Source organism: Eurosta solidaginis, chromosome 1, assembly GCF_040869045.1.
Source record: "Eurosta solidaginis isolate ZX-2024a chromosome 1, ASM4086904v1, whole genome shotgun sequence".
NCBI classification, from domain to species: domain Eukaryota; kingdom Metazoa; phylum Arthropoda; class Insecta; order Diptera; family Tephritidae; genus Eurosta; species Eurosta solidaginis.
The window spans coordinates 115,865,776-115,882,416 of record NC_090319.1 but is presented as its reverse complement, the minus strand read 5'-3'; the positions used below and the strand labels follow the sequence as shown (position 1 = coordinate 115,882,416).

Below are 16,641 nucleotides of genomic sequence, written 5' to 3'. Positions count from 1 at the left end.
TTTTTTGCACGCAAAAATGACGTATTTTGCTATCCCTTTGAAAATAATAGGTGCGAGAGAGCACGATACATTGTGGGAAAGCAAAATTTGTCAGCATGCTATTTCATTTGCACAATTTTTCATTCCAAATCGTCACCCCTGTCAAAAATTCGTGTGGCTGTGTGCGTTTTTGGTCACACGATTTTTGCAGGGCGTCTTAATGACTTTTACATTGCTGTCGTGAAAAAGGTAACGCATGCGCTCTCTCAAAATAGTGTACGTGTGACTCGCTTTCTCGCTCTTACCTATTGTGTTTTCGACATTCCTTCTCGCTCAGTGTTATTTACATTTTTAAGTTACTTCATTAGGTATGTTTTCGTTATCGCTAACCAAAACATATGCAACAACAACAACACGGGTAACTGGCCTATCGGTTACCCGTACCGGTTACCTTCTGTCAATTCGCTTTTTATATGAATGAAACGCGTCCCTTTTGTTTAAATAATATTTAATTATGAATAAGTTATGTATACAATGGTTTTTACAAATAATTTCCTTAATTTTCTAGTAAACCTTACATATGTGCATATTTATATGTACAAACTACATATGTAAAGACATAAACTCATTCGTAGTCGTGCCCTTTCTGAAACCATTTTGAGTTTCGAAGCTCACACTGATGGTGCTAAATTTTTTCTGCGCGGGTGGTGTTGTTAGTATCAGTTTGCATAGATATGAGTGTTGTAGATATAATACCGGAATATATGCAGCCCCACTTCGTGCTATCAAAGTCGATTTGCAGGTGATGTTGAGCCTTTTAACTTGACCCTTTCCCATAATATGCGTGGTAGGGCCTTATATGTGATACTAAAAAAGCCGAGGGACAGTTGTCACAGTTTTCTTGTAGTTTGAGCAAATGTACGTTCTTCTTACAGCCACAGCTGGAATATTGCTATGCCCACATCGTCAAATCGAATTACCTAGAATGAAAAAGAAACGAATATCAGTAAGGATAGATAATAAGTTTTTAATATAACCGGAAGTGCTTAATAAATACAAGATACTCAAGGGGATTTCAGATAACCAGAATCAGGACCTGTAAAGTAAATTCAAGTGAACCTCCATCATGCCAAGGCATCTTCCGGTAGCGGGGGTACCCGAAGATTATAACAAGGGTTAATTGATAGATGTTGGGGTAATAGATAGTAAATTAGGCGTGCTACAAAAACAAAAACGAATAAATGCAGATGACTGTTTAATCCATTATGCGAAGTTCTTTGAATGGATGTGCAAATTGAAACCGGCAAAGTACTGCTAAAACTGCTTTCCCCGAGTAACCCGGGAACTAATTGATATGACTACGTCTATTCTTCTTTAGCAGCAGTGCCGAGCACCAATTCCCTTTTGGACAGGAAAGTAAACGTTTGGTTGTCTGCAAGTTTATCATATGCCAGTACAGAACATACTCGTTTGCTGGATCTGAGCAGTACATCTAATTTTCCCAGATTTTCTGGGCTCAGCGAGGGTATCCTCCTGAATGGTGCATGTGTACCCTGCTGCCTTGCCTGGCCGCTCACCCAACAACACCAGGCACGACGGAACTTGCCTTGCGACACCCAAAGTGCACTCACGCTCTCATGGCTCCAGCGGGTTAGTGGGCTTAAAGTATACCCGTGGTAGCTATGCCTGTCGTAAGAGGCGACCAAAATACCAAATTGATTCAAGGGGTTTTGTAGCGCAATCCTTTCAATGGGTTGCCAGCGCAATATATAGCCTCTCCAACCCAATTGTCAACGTCACCTACCCGTGGCGAATCCTGTTTCTTTAACAGCCGAGGCTCTGGCGACCTCATGTTCCTTATGGATCTACATTTGAAGGCGCTTAGTTAGCTGACATCGCTTACTTAACCGGTAGGTTCTAAAGTAAAAACCAAAACACAAAATATAGGTTAGGTTGAAGTGGCCGGTTCATGAGGATATCACAATAGCTGGAGCCTTAGCCTGGCAAGCGCAGGGCCCGGTATTTCTCGGGGGCCCGCGATTTAGAGGTACTAAGAAATTTTTTTTTAATTCAGGAGAGTCTTTAGTTGTTCCATGTGGAAATTTTAAGCCGAATTTCAAAAGCAACGAATATTGATAATGATTTTTAACCTGGTCCCTCGAACAGTGAGGAGACAATAAAAACATCAAACAAAAATATATGTTTACATGAATCCGAAATCGTAAAGTTTTCGTGGTAACACTGATGAAGGTTCATCTTCAAAAAGCCTTCCAACAATACCACCAACTCTGTATCAAAGTCTAAACGACTTCGATATCGGTACCCTGAATAATGAGTTTTTGCGATCTGAAGAAGTCAACGAAATAATTCGTCGAGGTCATCAAAAGTGCCGTTATTTTTCCACGTGATTGTTATGACGAGGCATTTCCTACCTCGTTGTTAAACAGAATCTTGCCAAATGGAGAGAAAGTGGGGCGTCACTGGTTGGTGTGGAGTGCCAGTAGCAATGCTTTTTATTGCCTACCATGTCGTCTGTTAAGCACCAATACTTTAAATCGACCTAAAATTTGTTGCCCTGGCGAATATTCGAAATTCCAGGTATGGAAGAAGCTATACGCTAAACTGCCATCACACGAAAATACTGAAGATCACATTAAATGTTATATTCAATGGCGATCTTTACAAAACCTAATTCGAAAGAAGGCTACAATTGATACACTTATCAATGAACAGCTAATTACTGAAACTCAAAAGTGAAAAGAAATTTTATATAGAATTTCGGACACTATTTTTTTTTTTCAAAAAGCGAAAGGATGGACATTTTTTGGGCATCTAAGATCTCATAAGCCATTATGATCCGATACTTAGAGATCATTTGGAGAAAGTTAGGATTTCACAATAGCAGCACAAACATTTACAAGTTCACTATCTTTCCCCAGACATTCAGAACGAGTTTATAGAAATTTGTGCAAAGCATGTGAGGGAAGCTATATTAGATCAACGCAAGAAAGCTAAGTATTTTGCTATTATCGTTGATGCTATGCTTGATGCTAGTCACGTTGACTACGTTCATTTTGCGCTCACTCGATTTCAATTCGAAAGCAACAAATTTACAATTCCAGAACAGATTTTGGCTTTCGTGAATTGTAACCAAAAAACTGCTCAGAAAATCGCTGATCTAATTTGCCATACATGATTGAAGATTGTCGGCACAAGGGTACGATAACGGCGCCAATATGAAAGGCGCTTACAACGGAGCACTACGTCACATTCTCGATAAAAACTCGAATGCTGATTACAGCGTTTTCTTTTCTGGATAAAGTGTTACGCAAGCGTTGTTGTTCTATTCTAAAAAACAGGCAACGCCTTTACGGGGTATTTCGTTCTTTTGTGAAAATTCTTGCCTGCTCGCAACGCAAAAGCGTTACACTTTTAGCCTGTATAAAATGGCGGTGTGGCAGTGCAACTTTGTGAAACTCTCAATTCGCTCTTAAGTTCCACATATACTATGTTAATATGAGTGAATTTGGTGAGTTGAAATGTTCTTTGTATGCAATATAAATGTTGACCATTTTCTGGGTTAGGAGTAACTCTATTGTTGTTGTTGTTGTAGCGATAAGGTTGCTCCCCGAAGGCTTTGAGGAGTATTATCGATGTGATGGCCCTTTGCCGGATACAGATCCGGTACGCTCCAGTACCACAGCACCATTAAGGTGCTAGCCCGACCATCTGGGGAACGATTTATGTGACCACATTAAACCTTCAGGCCCTCCCCTCCCTCCCCATCCCAAGTTCCATGAGGAGCTTGGGGTCACCAGAGCCTCGTCTGTTAGTGAAACAGGATTCGCCGCGGATAGGTGAGGTTGACAATTAGGTTTGGGGAAGCTATATATTGCGCTGGCAACCTGCAGGGTTGCGCTACACAGCCCCTGGAATCTGATATTTTAGTCCCCTCTTACGCATACGACAGGCATACCTACCGCGGGGATATTCTAACCCCCTAACCCGATGGGGTAGAGTATTACCATTTACTTAGGAAACAATTTATTTCAGAAAAGAAAACGCCATCAATTTATGTCGTGTTGATGCTGCAGAATGTTGTACAGCTGCAATTATTTTCTTCCGCAGCACTCCACAACGATGTGACATCCTAAAAAAATGTACCTAGCTCTCTTCATAGTCTTTCAGCCAAAAGCCAAATTTGACTGCGCAAGCATACGGCGATGTTACCGGCATTCTCAAGTACATCAACAAGTTCGAATGTATCTTGCTGTCCTCAATTTGGTTCATAACCCTACCATTAATGAAAGAAGCGTGGTCCTCCAAGCGAGATACGCCACCACAGATGTTGAGGTCCGACATCTAGATGCCTTATTAGCTGATTTGAAGTTGATCAGGAACCAATGGGAAACAATTTTAAACGAATGCAAAACAATTGCTATTCAATTGAACATCTCGTCAAAGTTTCCGGACATTCGAAAGAGAAAACCCAAAAGGCGTTCTGAAGATAATTTAAATGAGATGATTACGGATGATTCAGAGTCTGATTTCAAAAACAATACATTCTTGGTGATCGTTGATTCGGTAATCACTGGCATTACTGAACGATTTGCAGCTATGAGAAATTTGAACGAAGTTTTCCTTTTTGTGGCAATTTAAGACATGGATGAAACTACGGTTCGGGCGAGCGCAGCAAAATTTGTCGAAAAATACAAGTCGGATATTTCTCAAAGCTTAGAATGTGAAATAGTTCACTTGAAACACATTTACGACGCAAATTTTGATAAAGGTCTGTCACCATTGGAATTGCTAAATGCCGTCTATTTTCAAAATATGTATACAATTTTCCCCCAACTTTTGTATTGGTTTACGTACCTTTTGCACTTTACCTGTCACTGTATCTAGTGCAGAACGTTCCTTCAGCGTCCTTTCAAGAATGAAGGCCTTGAGCTCGATTCGAACCTTGAATGATTTATCAATAGGCCGATAAAAACAAAAACAATTGTTAATAAACCATGAGCACTTGGGAATGTCAAACAAAGTAATTGACAATAAACAAAAATCCAGCATTATCAGTGATTTGCACCAGATGGCGCAAAATAAATATAGTTGGTAAAAAGGAATAGAAGTAGCAAATTTGCCAGTCAAACAAACCACCGCTGTATAGCTAAATGGTTAGCGCAGCATGCCTAAAGCGTACTGATGATGAAGGCTTAGCACCCTTCGAAATGGATCTATCTGCGCAGCTATGGCAGGTTGTCTGAAAAATTTTCTACTTACTATTCCAAAAACAAAATACAATTTTTCAAATTTAGAAAAATTAAAAAATAACAATAATTATCATTAGAAAAAAATTATTGTTCTGTCCTTGAGCTCGATTCGAAGCTTGAATGATTTATCAATAGGCCGATAAAAACAAAAACAATTGTTAAGAATGAAAGACTTTCATAGATCGTGTTCATCTAAAGAGCGAGTTTTAGGACTTGCGACGCTTTATGTTGCATCCATTTTGGCAAGACAGTTAAATTTTGATGTTATTATAAAAAATTTTGCAGCGAAAAAAGCAAGTAACGCCACTGTTTGATATCCGAACATTCTATATTGAATAATTAAAATTTATAATCATCATTAAATTTATCAGAAATGTATGAAAATGTTACCAAATAACTAGAAAAGATTATTTGAAATAATATGTGGCTGTTAAAAGAGAATTTTATTTCTACGTTACAATAAAATAAAACAAATAGTAAATATTCTGTGTTAATTTTATTGTCAGCTCTTAGCCAAAAATCATTTAGTTGATGTGGCAAAAAAATTTTTTTGATGTAATCCATCAATAATGATTTATGAATGAACGTCATTAATTCACGTTAATCAAATGTATTAGTGGATGTTTTATAGGGGGCCCGTAAATTTTTTTAGTCCCGGGCCGGATTTTCTCTCTACGGCCCTGGTTCGAAGACGCCAGAGGGGATTGAAGCCAGAGTCTCCGGACCCAGAGCCAAAATATCAATACCTCTAAAAGCACATACGAGCAGCTTTCAAGCGGAAGTATTCGCCATATGTTGGTGCGCTAAGCTGAACCTTCAGCGCTGATACTCCAATGAAACAATTGCCATACTCAGTCAGACAGTCAGGACTAAAGGCAATTGTGGCGTTCGAAATAAAGTCAGCACTGGTCCTTGGGTGCACAACGTAGTACTGTTGCACTGGGTCCCAGGCCACAGGGGAGTACAGGGTAATGAGCAGGCGGACTCTAGTGTTTAGTTTGTTGCGTCCCTCCCACAAATTATCATCCTCCTAGCAGATCCATTCAGCGGGTCTGCGCCATACTCTCCGCCTCCGGGAAGGTATCGAACCCAATCCGTGTCCTTCTCCTGACACCGGTCATGAGAAATGGTTTTGCTGCGTTTGCCGGAAAAGAATCTTTTTAGGACGGTCATACTCTTGTCAGTGTGTCACGTGCAAGGGATGGTTGCATCGGACAGGTTGCTCTGGGCTTGATCCAAAAACCCGACGTCCTCGTAACTTTTACCAATCTTTTGTGGCTTCTTGTTGTTCACACCCTCATTACATTATGAGAAAATACGGCACCTGAGAACACAGCCGTATGAAGCTGGAAAACACAAGCAGGTCCTGAGTGAACTCCATAAACAGGCGTCGGACCTCTATGCCAGGAATTGCCCGGTGAATCCCGTACTCAAAGAAAAAAAAACTAGCAGAGTAGGAACGCACTCTCCCTAAGGAAACGGGAGTCACTCTAGCCCAACTTCGATCTGGATACTGTAACAGGTTAAACTCTTACCTATCCAGAATCAACCCCGACATACAATACATATGTCCTGCTTATAATGTGTCCCCACATGACACCAACCATCTCTTTAGCGGTATTGTGGAATCAACGCCTCAAACACTCCTCTCATTATGGTCCACCCCTGTTGAAACTTTCTGTTTCCTTGGACTCCCGTTAGAGGACATTGATGACAGTTTGTGATCTGTCGCACCTATTGGATGGGGGAAGCACTGCTACAACAAGAGCAGGCGGACAACCCGGAAAGAGAGGCAAGAACTGCATGACCCATCGATCCCGAGCCGTTCCTGCCATTTGGCTCACAGGGGCTTTTATTAGGAGAAGGGGGGGGGGGGGGGAAGAGAGAAGAACACTGGAGCAATACGCCAGGTTTGAGACAATCTAAGTTCCTGTTAGGAAGTTATAGCACAAGTCGCTACAGGGCAATAATAGACATATCGGAAGATAACCGAAGAATCCAAAGAGCTTTCTTACAGGACATTATAGACTGAGCAGCCGTATGCAGAAAGTGGGCATACTATCGAATAACACATGCCGATTTTGTGATCGATCAGCAGACGGCGGACCATATCCTCCAAAAATACGAAGCAATCTCAAAACGTAGGGCTAAGTTTCCCAAATTTAATCCCTCAAGCCAAGAACTCTGCTAGGGTTCATCCAAGAAGTCGGCTACGATGAGGTGCTGTGAAGGAGATGTGCAAGTCACTGTGCAATCCTCAATAAATTATCTATCTACGTTCCGGTAACAAGCACCATTGAGGTACTAACCCGACCATCTCCGGACCTATTGATATGACTACATTGAACCTTCTAGGGATTGAATATTAATAATGACCGCAATGCGAAAGTCTGCTAAAATTTACCATTCTCCATGGAATGCTACATATATAACTTCCCACGTTTTGAATCAGTAATGAAAAGAGCAAAATTTACTAAAATTTTAACTGGTTGTGGGTAAGGTGTTGATGTCCTCTCTTAACGCAATGTAATGGCAACGGCGACGCAGGGAAAATAATAAAAATCCTATAAATCTACTGATAATAATTAATTAATCCCTCCCTTTCTATGCAGTTGTATGCATACATACATATGGGTTTTGTTCTCCAAACGCTATTTAAAGAAATCGATTGGTATTTACATGAACTTCGAACTCTTTGGTATTTGCCTCATTCAGTTGATTATCAACAAAAGCATGACAAATTATCACTAACAAATTCATACATGTTGTTTATATATTTAATATGGTAGGCAATTTACGTACCCTTTCTGGTGCAATGATCCTGGACAATCGGGCCTGACTAGACGAGATTTATTTTGCTTTAACATAGCGTGCTTAACGCGAACCATATCATGTTAGGGCACAATTTCGATTATGCAACCAATCAAAGAAATGTCGTGCTTGTAATACTGCTATGATAGCAGCAGCAGCTCCCGGTGGCGGCACATAAACAACAGTTGCATGCGGATCAGTTGCATTTCTTGCTTCGTCTACCTATTCAATTTTAATTCACATTACATTATCTACTATTGCAATTTTTAATCAATACAAATCAATATAAATTACCGAAGCAAATACTGGCAAACCAAGATGCGTAGTTCCACCCTTTTTTGGGACAATACTTCCAATCAATTTTGTACGGTATTCCAAAGCATGTTGGTTGTGGAAAGTGCCTTGTTTACCGGTAAATCCTTGGCAAATGACACGTGAATCTGCATTTAATTGTAGGTTTCTTGTTGTTTTGGCATATCCTGAGCTGAATCGCACCCGGGCAGAGATGATATATATTAGAATAATATAACATTTTTTTTATTATTTAAAAATACACATACGTATGAATGAAAAGCAGAGAGTAAATAATGTTGCTTTGGTTGTAGCGATAAGGACACTCCCCGGAAGCGATTTAGCATGACCACCTGAAACCTTCTAGGCCATCCCGTTTGTTGGTTTGTTGGTTTTGGAAATCGAATCTTCCAATTCCAATTGGTGGCAAGAGGACTTGGCTGCCTCTAGTTAATGCGCCAGGTTAATTTAGAAGTGCCTAAACAGCTAACACACGTCACACCTAAAAGCCCATAGCACAAGCACTTTTTGGTTTTTTAGTTTAATTACCACAATTATAGTTTTTCGTTTTAAAATGTTTCCCGGAATAATTAATAAATTGTCGTATTAAGATGACGCTGTCATTTCGATGACAGCAAGAAACGTCGATGTGTTAGTGGAGAGCGAAAAAAGCTTTGAATGTGTGGGTGAACTACCCTGCAAAAATCGTGTGACCAAAAACGCACACAGCCACACGAATTTTTGACAGGGGTGACGATTTGGAATGAAAAATTGTGCAAATGAAATAGCATGCTGACAAATTTTGCTTTCTCACAATGTATCATGCTCTCTCGGACCTGTAATTTTTATAGGGATAGCAAAATACGTCATTTTTGCGTGCAAAAAATCCGCCATTTCTAATTCAGCAGAGACAGCAAAACATTTGGTGGTGGAAAATTTTTTCAATTTTGAGAGTTTTAAGTGGAATATCTCCGGAAAGATTTAAAATTAAGAGGGAGTTCTCCAGATCACAAATATATATATTTAAAGTGCGCAAACTTATAATTTAAAAGTTATTTGGTGTTAAAGTTTGCAAATTTCTATATTAATTTTATATGTGTATATGTATATATATGTGGCAGCACAGCTTTGTAATGTGATCAATAAAATATATATGATTTAATAAAAACATTTATAATAAGTAAAAACAATGCAAAAATGAAATGTGAATATACAATATGTATGTCGATTAAGGTTTTGAAAGATGTGTAAATTGTAATTTAAAGTGCTATAGAAATTTGCTAAATTTGCAAACTTTAACAACAAATAACTTTTAAATTATAAGTTTGCGTACTTTAAAATATATATATTTGTGATCGGGAGAACTCCACCTTTCATTTGATACCAAGTTTTACCCCGAACTCGGGGCGTGCTATTCTAAAATTTTCCCAAAGTCTAATATACAATGATTTTGCTGTTTATTTCGACAAAAACTTTTGATTTGATTTTTGTGCTCATCGAAAGAATTCACAATTATATAGCACCATGCCGCGAATTATGATAAAAGGTGGTGTGTGGAGAAACACTGAGGTAAGCATTTGACGCGACTGGTTACTCTTGGCCGTTTATTAACTAAATTGATAACTTTCAGGATGAAATCCTCAAAGCAGCTGTAATGAAATATGGCAAAAACCAGTGGTCACGTATTGCATCACTGCTGCACCGCAATTCTGCCAAGCAATGTAAGGCACGCTGGTACGAATGGCTTGATCCTAGCATAAAGAAGACAGAATGGTCACGGGAGGAGGATGAAAAGTTTTTGCATTTTGCCAAATTAATGCCAACACAATGGCGTACAATTGCGCTGATTATTTCAGAGGGTTAACTGGCATCAATTGTTCACACCAAATTGTTAGGTACAGGATTCGTCACGGGTAGGTGAGGTTGGCAATCACAACCCCTTGAATCATTTTGGTCAGCAGGTATGCCGCGGATATATTCTTGGCACTTGTTATTGATGGCTTTTATGATGCCACCAACACAACCTGGACAGACGCCAATGCTCAGTCAACCACCCAAGCCGGGTCAACCCCCAATACCCGGACACGTCCGGACGTCCTGGTTATAATGTATGCTAATACAACTAATAATTTACAAATTTGCTGATGATTATTTTTGTGTTATTTTCTTTAGCAACCACCTGCACCTGTTACTGGTAAATATCAACAGCCGCAACAGTATGATCAAGCACAACGCCGTTTAGATCTCGATCAGATGCCAAATCCGATAAGGGTTATCATTGAAACTCAAAATAGCGCTGGTGGTGCTTTTATTACTAATGAACAGGGTTTATTACCACCATTGGGGACCACAAAATATGTGGTAGAAGATCAGGGTAACTCCTCGCCACGTTACTTTAGGTATCGATAATCGAAATTAATGTTTTGTTCGGCAATTACATTGATCTTTCTTCTTTGCAGGTCGTCTTTGTATTGCATACCTGCAACAGCTGATTTATTAAAAACAACAGCTTGGTCCATTACACTTACCGTCTCACCAATGGCCCGCACGGTTGAGGGTGAATATGAACCACCCATTGTAAATTTTGGTGAATTGGGTGCAATTAGATGTAATCGTTGCAAGGCTCAATAACAACTTGTAGATGCTGGTCGTCGTTTCCAATGTCTAATGTATAAAGTAACAAGAGATGGTAAAAAAAATCTTTCACTTTTACTTGTGTTCATTGATCCATATTTTTTCTCAACAGTGCCAACTGCGTTTTCCAACATTTGGGCCATACCGGACAGCGTGTCGATAAATATGAACGTCCTGAACATGTATTGGGTACATGAGTATTTGTGTAAATAATGCTTGGGTACCGATAGCTCTCATGGTAAACCTCAACTCATATCCAACATCAATGCCTCGCATTCAATTGTGGCACTGTACGCACTACATTGGGTTCACGTAGTATGGACAAGCATGTTGTTGATTCCAGTGGTAAGCCCACAATTTCAAATGATGGGGCAACCATTATGAAACTATTGGATATTGTGAATCCTGCCGTAAAACTCTAGTACACATCGCCAAATTTCAAAATGCTGAGGTAAGTTTTTTGTTATATTAGAATGTGTAGAATAAAAATTTTTCTCTTATCAGGTCGGCGATGGCACCACTTCAGTAGTATTTTAAGCATGGGAAATCTTAAAACAAGTTAAGCCAGATGTTGAGGAAGGCGTGGATGCACGTATCATCATTAAAGCTATACGTAAAGCATTATGTTTAGGCCACCAGCCTAAATATTCGCTACCACCCTAATGCACATTTTTTGGCAATATTATTATTTACCGGTAACGGCCCACCCCTGCCGAGCGCTAACTTCAAAGTGGAAAAACTCGACGAAAGTCGAGCCAGCAGCTAGCCCCAGGTGAGTTTGCTAATTATTTCGAGTGTATACCTTAAACTTTAAATTGTGGTCTAAATTGTGAACTGCCAAGGGAATTTATTTTGTATAATTTAACTCCTTGCCATTGTCACGTAATTTTTAATTTTCAACTTGCGATTTGCAAGTAATCCCTTGCATAAATTTGAACGTGTTAAGTGCATTTGCAGTTCGATTAATTTCTTTGCAATAGCTACGTCCTTTATACATTTTCAATAAACTTATATTTTGTAAACAAACTTGTGGTTACGATTTACTAATTCGGTATTTATTTTCTTTTATTTGCAACGCACACGCCCGACTTCCCCGGGTCCACACTGCCCCGCAAAACATTTGGTCCTTACGCGCCGAGGAAAGTAATATACAGACGCTAACTTCAAAACCACAGAGAAAACAGCACCTATTTAAAATTTTGCCAATTTGCCATAGTTTGGATAAAGCAAAATTATTTATAAAATTATTAAAATCAACCAGCATTGGAAAAGTAATCAGCGAAACAAAACAAACGAGCACACATACAGTCCAACTGGTCATAACACACATACAGCCACAAAATCATCACATACAATCCGTCAATACATTATCACATCATCATCACAACATCAAACAGTCCACTAATCAACATCACATACAGTCCATTAGCATCGGGATCACATAATCACATAGTACATTATTATCGCATACCATCCAATAGCTTCATCACATCATCTCATTACTCATCAACATTATATACAATCCGTCAAGAGCATCAGCACATCATATCATCATCACAATTGGTTATCACTCTACAGTCCATCACATCTACACATCGCTGCACATCGATCAAATAAAAACTTAAGGTACGTACGTGGTTGCTTGGTTGCACAAAACACTTTTTTTTTTAGTTGCGTGATTTTACGCACGGAAAGTGCATTCCGTGTTAGATATAATAAAGGCAAAGCAAGTGAAATTGCTAAATTTCGTGTTTTAAACACACCAATCGCCTTTTGACGATCGGGTAATTCCCCCCACCAGTGGTAAGGGTTACTCGACACCGCTCAAGGCAGACAGTCAGTGAATTTTTGTTTGTTTTTTTTTTCACATTCATCACTGCACTGTGTTGTACCCCCTCATCGTCACATACGTTGACAAAACTTGCGGCATACCATATTTTCACTTGGATAGCCTTAGCTTATCTATCACGGAAGTCACTTTAGTAATCAATTTGCGAGCTGAAATAATACCAAAAGCCAAAAAATTAGCACTGCGTTGGGTGGCTAGTGGCTTGATCACACAAATAAACTATATCACTATATTATATAGCTTGTATTTTTCTCATTTTTTCTTAATAAATATTTTAAATTGTACGTATTCCACGTCAAGTTGAATATACAAAATTTATTTCCTTTGGTTGGGAAAGATACCCTGGTTGGCTACTCGAGGATATTCATTAGCGTTCACATCACACTTTTTGCATACACATTAAATCCTCGTTGGGATTTCTATCTGTGGTTCACATTTTACACTATATCCACATTGGGATTACCATCTGCGTTTTTAATTTTTTTAAACACGCCAAATTTTTTGGAAAATATTTCTATCTGTGTCCAACACACCTGTTAAGACACATTAAATATTTGCAGACGATTCCCTTCTCTGCATTGCACATCACTGTAGACACATTAAATCCTTTCAGGACTTATATCCGTGCTTAATATCACTTTGCACACACTAGAACCTTTCAGGATTTCTATCTGTGCTGCATATCACTACATTTATATCACTTAAACACACTAAATCCTCGTCAGGATTTATATCTGTGTTTATTTCCATATCACTGTATACACATTAAATCCTCGTCAGGATTTCTATCTGTGGCTTGCATAATCCTCGTGAGGATCTCTATAAGTGGTTCAGTACTGGCCACACATTCATTCACATCAAGATTTACATCTGATTCATTTTTTCGCTTATCACTAAATTCACATAAGATTGTTTTTTGTGTTAACACATACAATCAGTTCAGAGTTTCATTGTGTGTTTTTTAGATATTTTACTTATACATCACAGTCACAGCAGGATTGATAGCTGGGCTACGTTCAAAAAACGAAACACACTTCTAATTTCTGCTGCGGTTAGATACACACCAACGCCACTAAGTATTTTGCCTCCAAGCTCGAACCCTTTAAAGAATCAAGATATTCAAATTAATAAAATCAATGGAGACTTATATTAGATTGGCTGATTCCATAGCCGAGTTTGATCAAGATTTCAACTCCACCCAGGCCGAATCCCGGAACAAGCACACCCTTGCACTACTGCAAGAGGAGCTAAAGGCACTATGGAATAAGACCAAGTCCACATATGAAGGTCTTCTCAGCAATCCTGAGCTGTCCAAAGAGGAACTCAGCTCGCTAAGAAGAAAGAACAAAAGCTGCTTCGCATGCTACCTACAATGCATGTCTGCTGTGGCGGCTGAAGCCGAAGCTATCACCCCACAGCCGGCGAAAGATGAAGCAAAGGATGAAGACTCTTCGCGCCGTGGACATAAAATGCGGCTGCCGCCTTGTGACACCGATGTATTTAAAGGCGACTACCTTTCCTGGCCAGCCTTTAGAGATATGTTCACGATATACATCCACAATACCGATCTGAAAGATGTCTAGAAATTATATTATCTAAAACAAAAAACTCAAGGGGAGGCAAAAGAAATAGTGGGCAGGTGCTCATTAACAAACGAGGGTTTTGCAACCGCCGATATTCCGAAATGGGAGGATATGGACAAATTCCTGTCCATTCGCTTCCAGACATTAGAGACGGTTTCCGATCTTAGGGTTAATAAAACGACAAAAACACCCAAAAGTCAGAATTCGAATTCTAGGGAAAATTCTACGAAACTCGGGGTTTACCAAGCCAGCGTACCAAAGTCGGCATGTAAGATGTGCAACAGTATGGAGCACAAATTACGAAATTGCCAAAAATTCCGTAGGTTGTCCACGTCAGGAAAAATCGAATTTGTCAAAAACAATAGTTACTGTCTGAATAGTCTGTCGGGTGGACACACCGTGACATGATGCACTAGCCAATTTAATTGCAGCACGTGCCACGCAAGGCACAACACCTTGCTCCATCTTCCGACAGCACAACCAAAGACAACTCCTCAAAGGTGGACTCAAAACGCCACCGACAATACACCTTCAACCTCACAGCAGGCTAGGGCAAGGATGGAGTCTGAAAAAAGACAAGATAATGCTAAAAACGTCTCTTCGTGTCATGCTAACACCACTAAAGGGGTGTTATTAGGAACAGCACGTGTTAATATACACTATAATGGAGTGAAATTTTCCGCCAGAGCGCTGATAGATTCTGGGTCCGAATGCTCTTTCATAACAGAAAGACTAAAAAAGCGAATAAACCTTCCATCCAAACGTCTGCATGTGCAAGTGTCAGGAATAAATAATACACCATCTGCACAAGTAAAGGAATCATGTGCGATTACCTTAGGTTCGCTTACAGATCCCTTAGTAAGCATCAATACAGTGGCCCTAGTCCTGCCTCAATTAACAGGGGACCTTCCGACTTGCCAAGTGAGCGCAACGACTCGGCAAGCGTTCCCTGATCTGATTCTGGCGGATAAGAGGTTCTTCATTAATGAACCAATCGACCTCATACTTGGAGGCGACATTTACCCCCAGATAATACTGAACGGTATACGGAAGAACGTTCTAAATACGCTTCTCGCCCAAGAAACCGTCTTCGGTTGGATTTTAACCGGTCGTGCAGATGCACCTCACCCAACCAATACACGAGTATCCTTTTTCAATGAAATTAGCCTAGACAAGCAGCTAGCCGCTTTCTGGGAACTTGAAAACGTACCTACAAAAAAGGCCCTGACCGAATATAATGCCTATTGCGAGGCACTATATAAAAACACAACGGAAAGGAATTCAGATGGAAGATATACCGTCGCCGTTCCATTCAAACAAAGCTTCCCAAAAACCGTCTGTTTGGGCCCATCTCTCAAGAGCGTCTGCTCTCAGTTCTATCGGAACGAGACACGCCTAGCCAAGACACCGGCCCTACAGACGTACAGGGTACTGACAGAATACGTCACGTTAGGGCACATGTCTAAGGTGCACACCGTAGTACCACCACAATCAACTGATTGCTACTTCTTACCGCATCATGCGGTGATCAAAGAAGAAAGCACAACGACTAAAGTAAGGGTCGTATTCAGTGCGTCGTGCCCGACATCCAATGGCACAAGCCTGAACGATGTGCTACACACCGGCCCAGTACTTCAATCTGACTTAGCAATACTACTCCTCCGATGGAGATTCTACAAGTGCGTCTTCAACAGCGACATTGAGAAGATGTACAGGCAAATTTGGGTAAAGGAAAATCAAACCCAATACCAAAGAATAGTTTTTCGACTCAAAGCAGAGAACCCTGTCAGCGTGTTTGAGCTCAACACGGTAACCTTTGGGGTAAACTGTGCCCCCTATCTAGCGATCAGAACCCTACATCAACTTGCTGATGACGTCGAAGCATCTTTGCCAACCGCAGCGATCGATGACGTCCTTGCAGGGGGCATAGTATCGAGGCAGCAATCACGGCTCGCGATGAAATCACAGCTGCATTAAAGTCAGCAGGATTCCCTCTGCGAAAGTGGACCTCTAATTGCAGTAGGATACTATAGGGCATACCCAAACCTCACAGACTTACGGAAGACTTTCTGGAGTTCGAGGACGCGAGCATGGTAAAAACCCTAGGAATCCGTTGGAACGCGCATTCCGACTATTTTTTATTTCACAGCGAAACCAATCGAAAACCAGGATATCTTAACAAAGAGGGCGATCCTATCGGCCATCGCCAAACTCTTCGACCCGT

The 16,641-nt window shown here is 40.2% G+C and overlaps 2 long non-coding RNA genes across 2 annotated transcripts; one reads left to right on the top strand and one right to left on the bottom strand.

Moving 5' to 3' along the window:
* Positions 1 to 491: 491 nt before the first annotated feature.
* On the bottom strand, positions 492 to 9,178 carry LOC137236753 (uncharacterized). Its single transcript, XR_010948618.1, has 4 exons — positions 8,621 to 9,178; positions 8,355 to 8,544; positions 8,052 to 8,282; positions 492 to 959 (listed from the first exon to the last, which is right to left on the bottom strand). It is a non-coding gene; the product is annotated as an uncharacterized lncRNA (long non-coding RNA).
* A 566-nt stretch (positions 9,179 to 9,744) lies between these two features.
* LOC137236752 (uncharacterized) lies at positions 9,745 to 13,174 on the top strand. The gene is made up of 6 exons (XR_010948617.1): positions 9,745 to 9,920; positions 9,982 to 10,459; positions 10,524 to 10,750; positions 10,811 to 11,040; positions 11,098 to 11,436; positions 11,490 to 13,174. It is a non-coding gene; the product is annotated as an uncharacterized lncRNA (long non-coding RNA).
* The last annotated feature ends 3,467 nt before the right edge of the window (positions 13,175 to 16,641 follow it).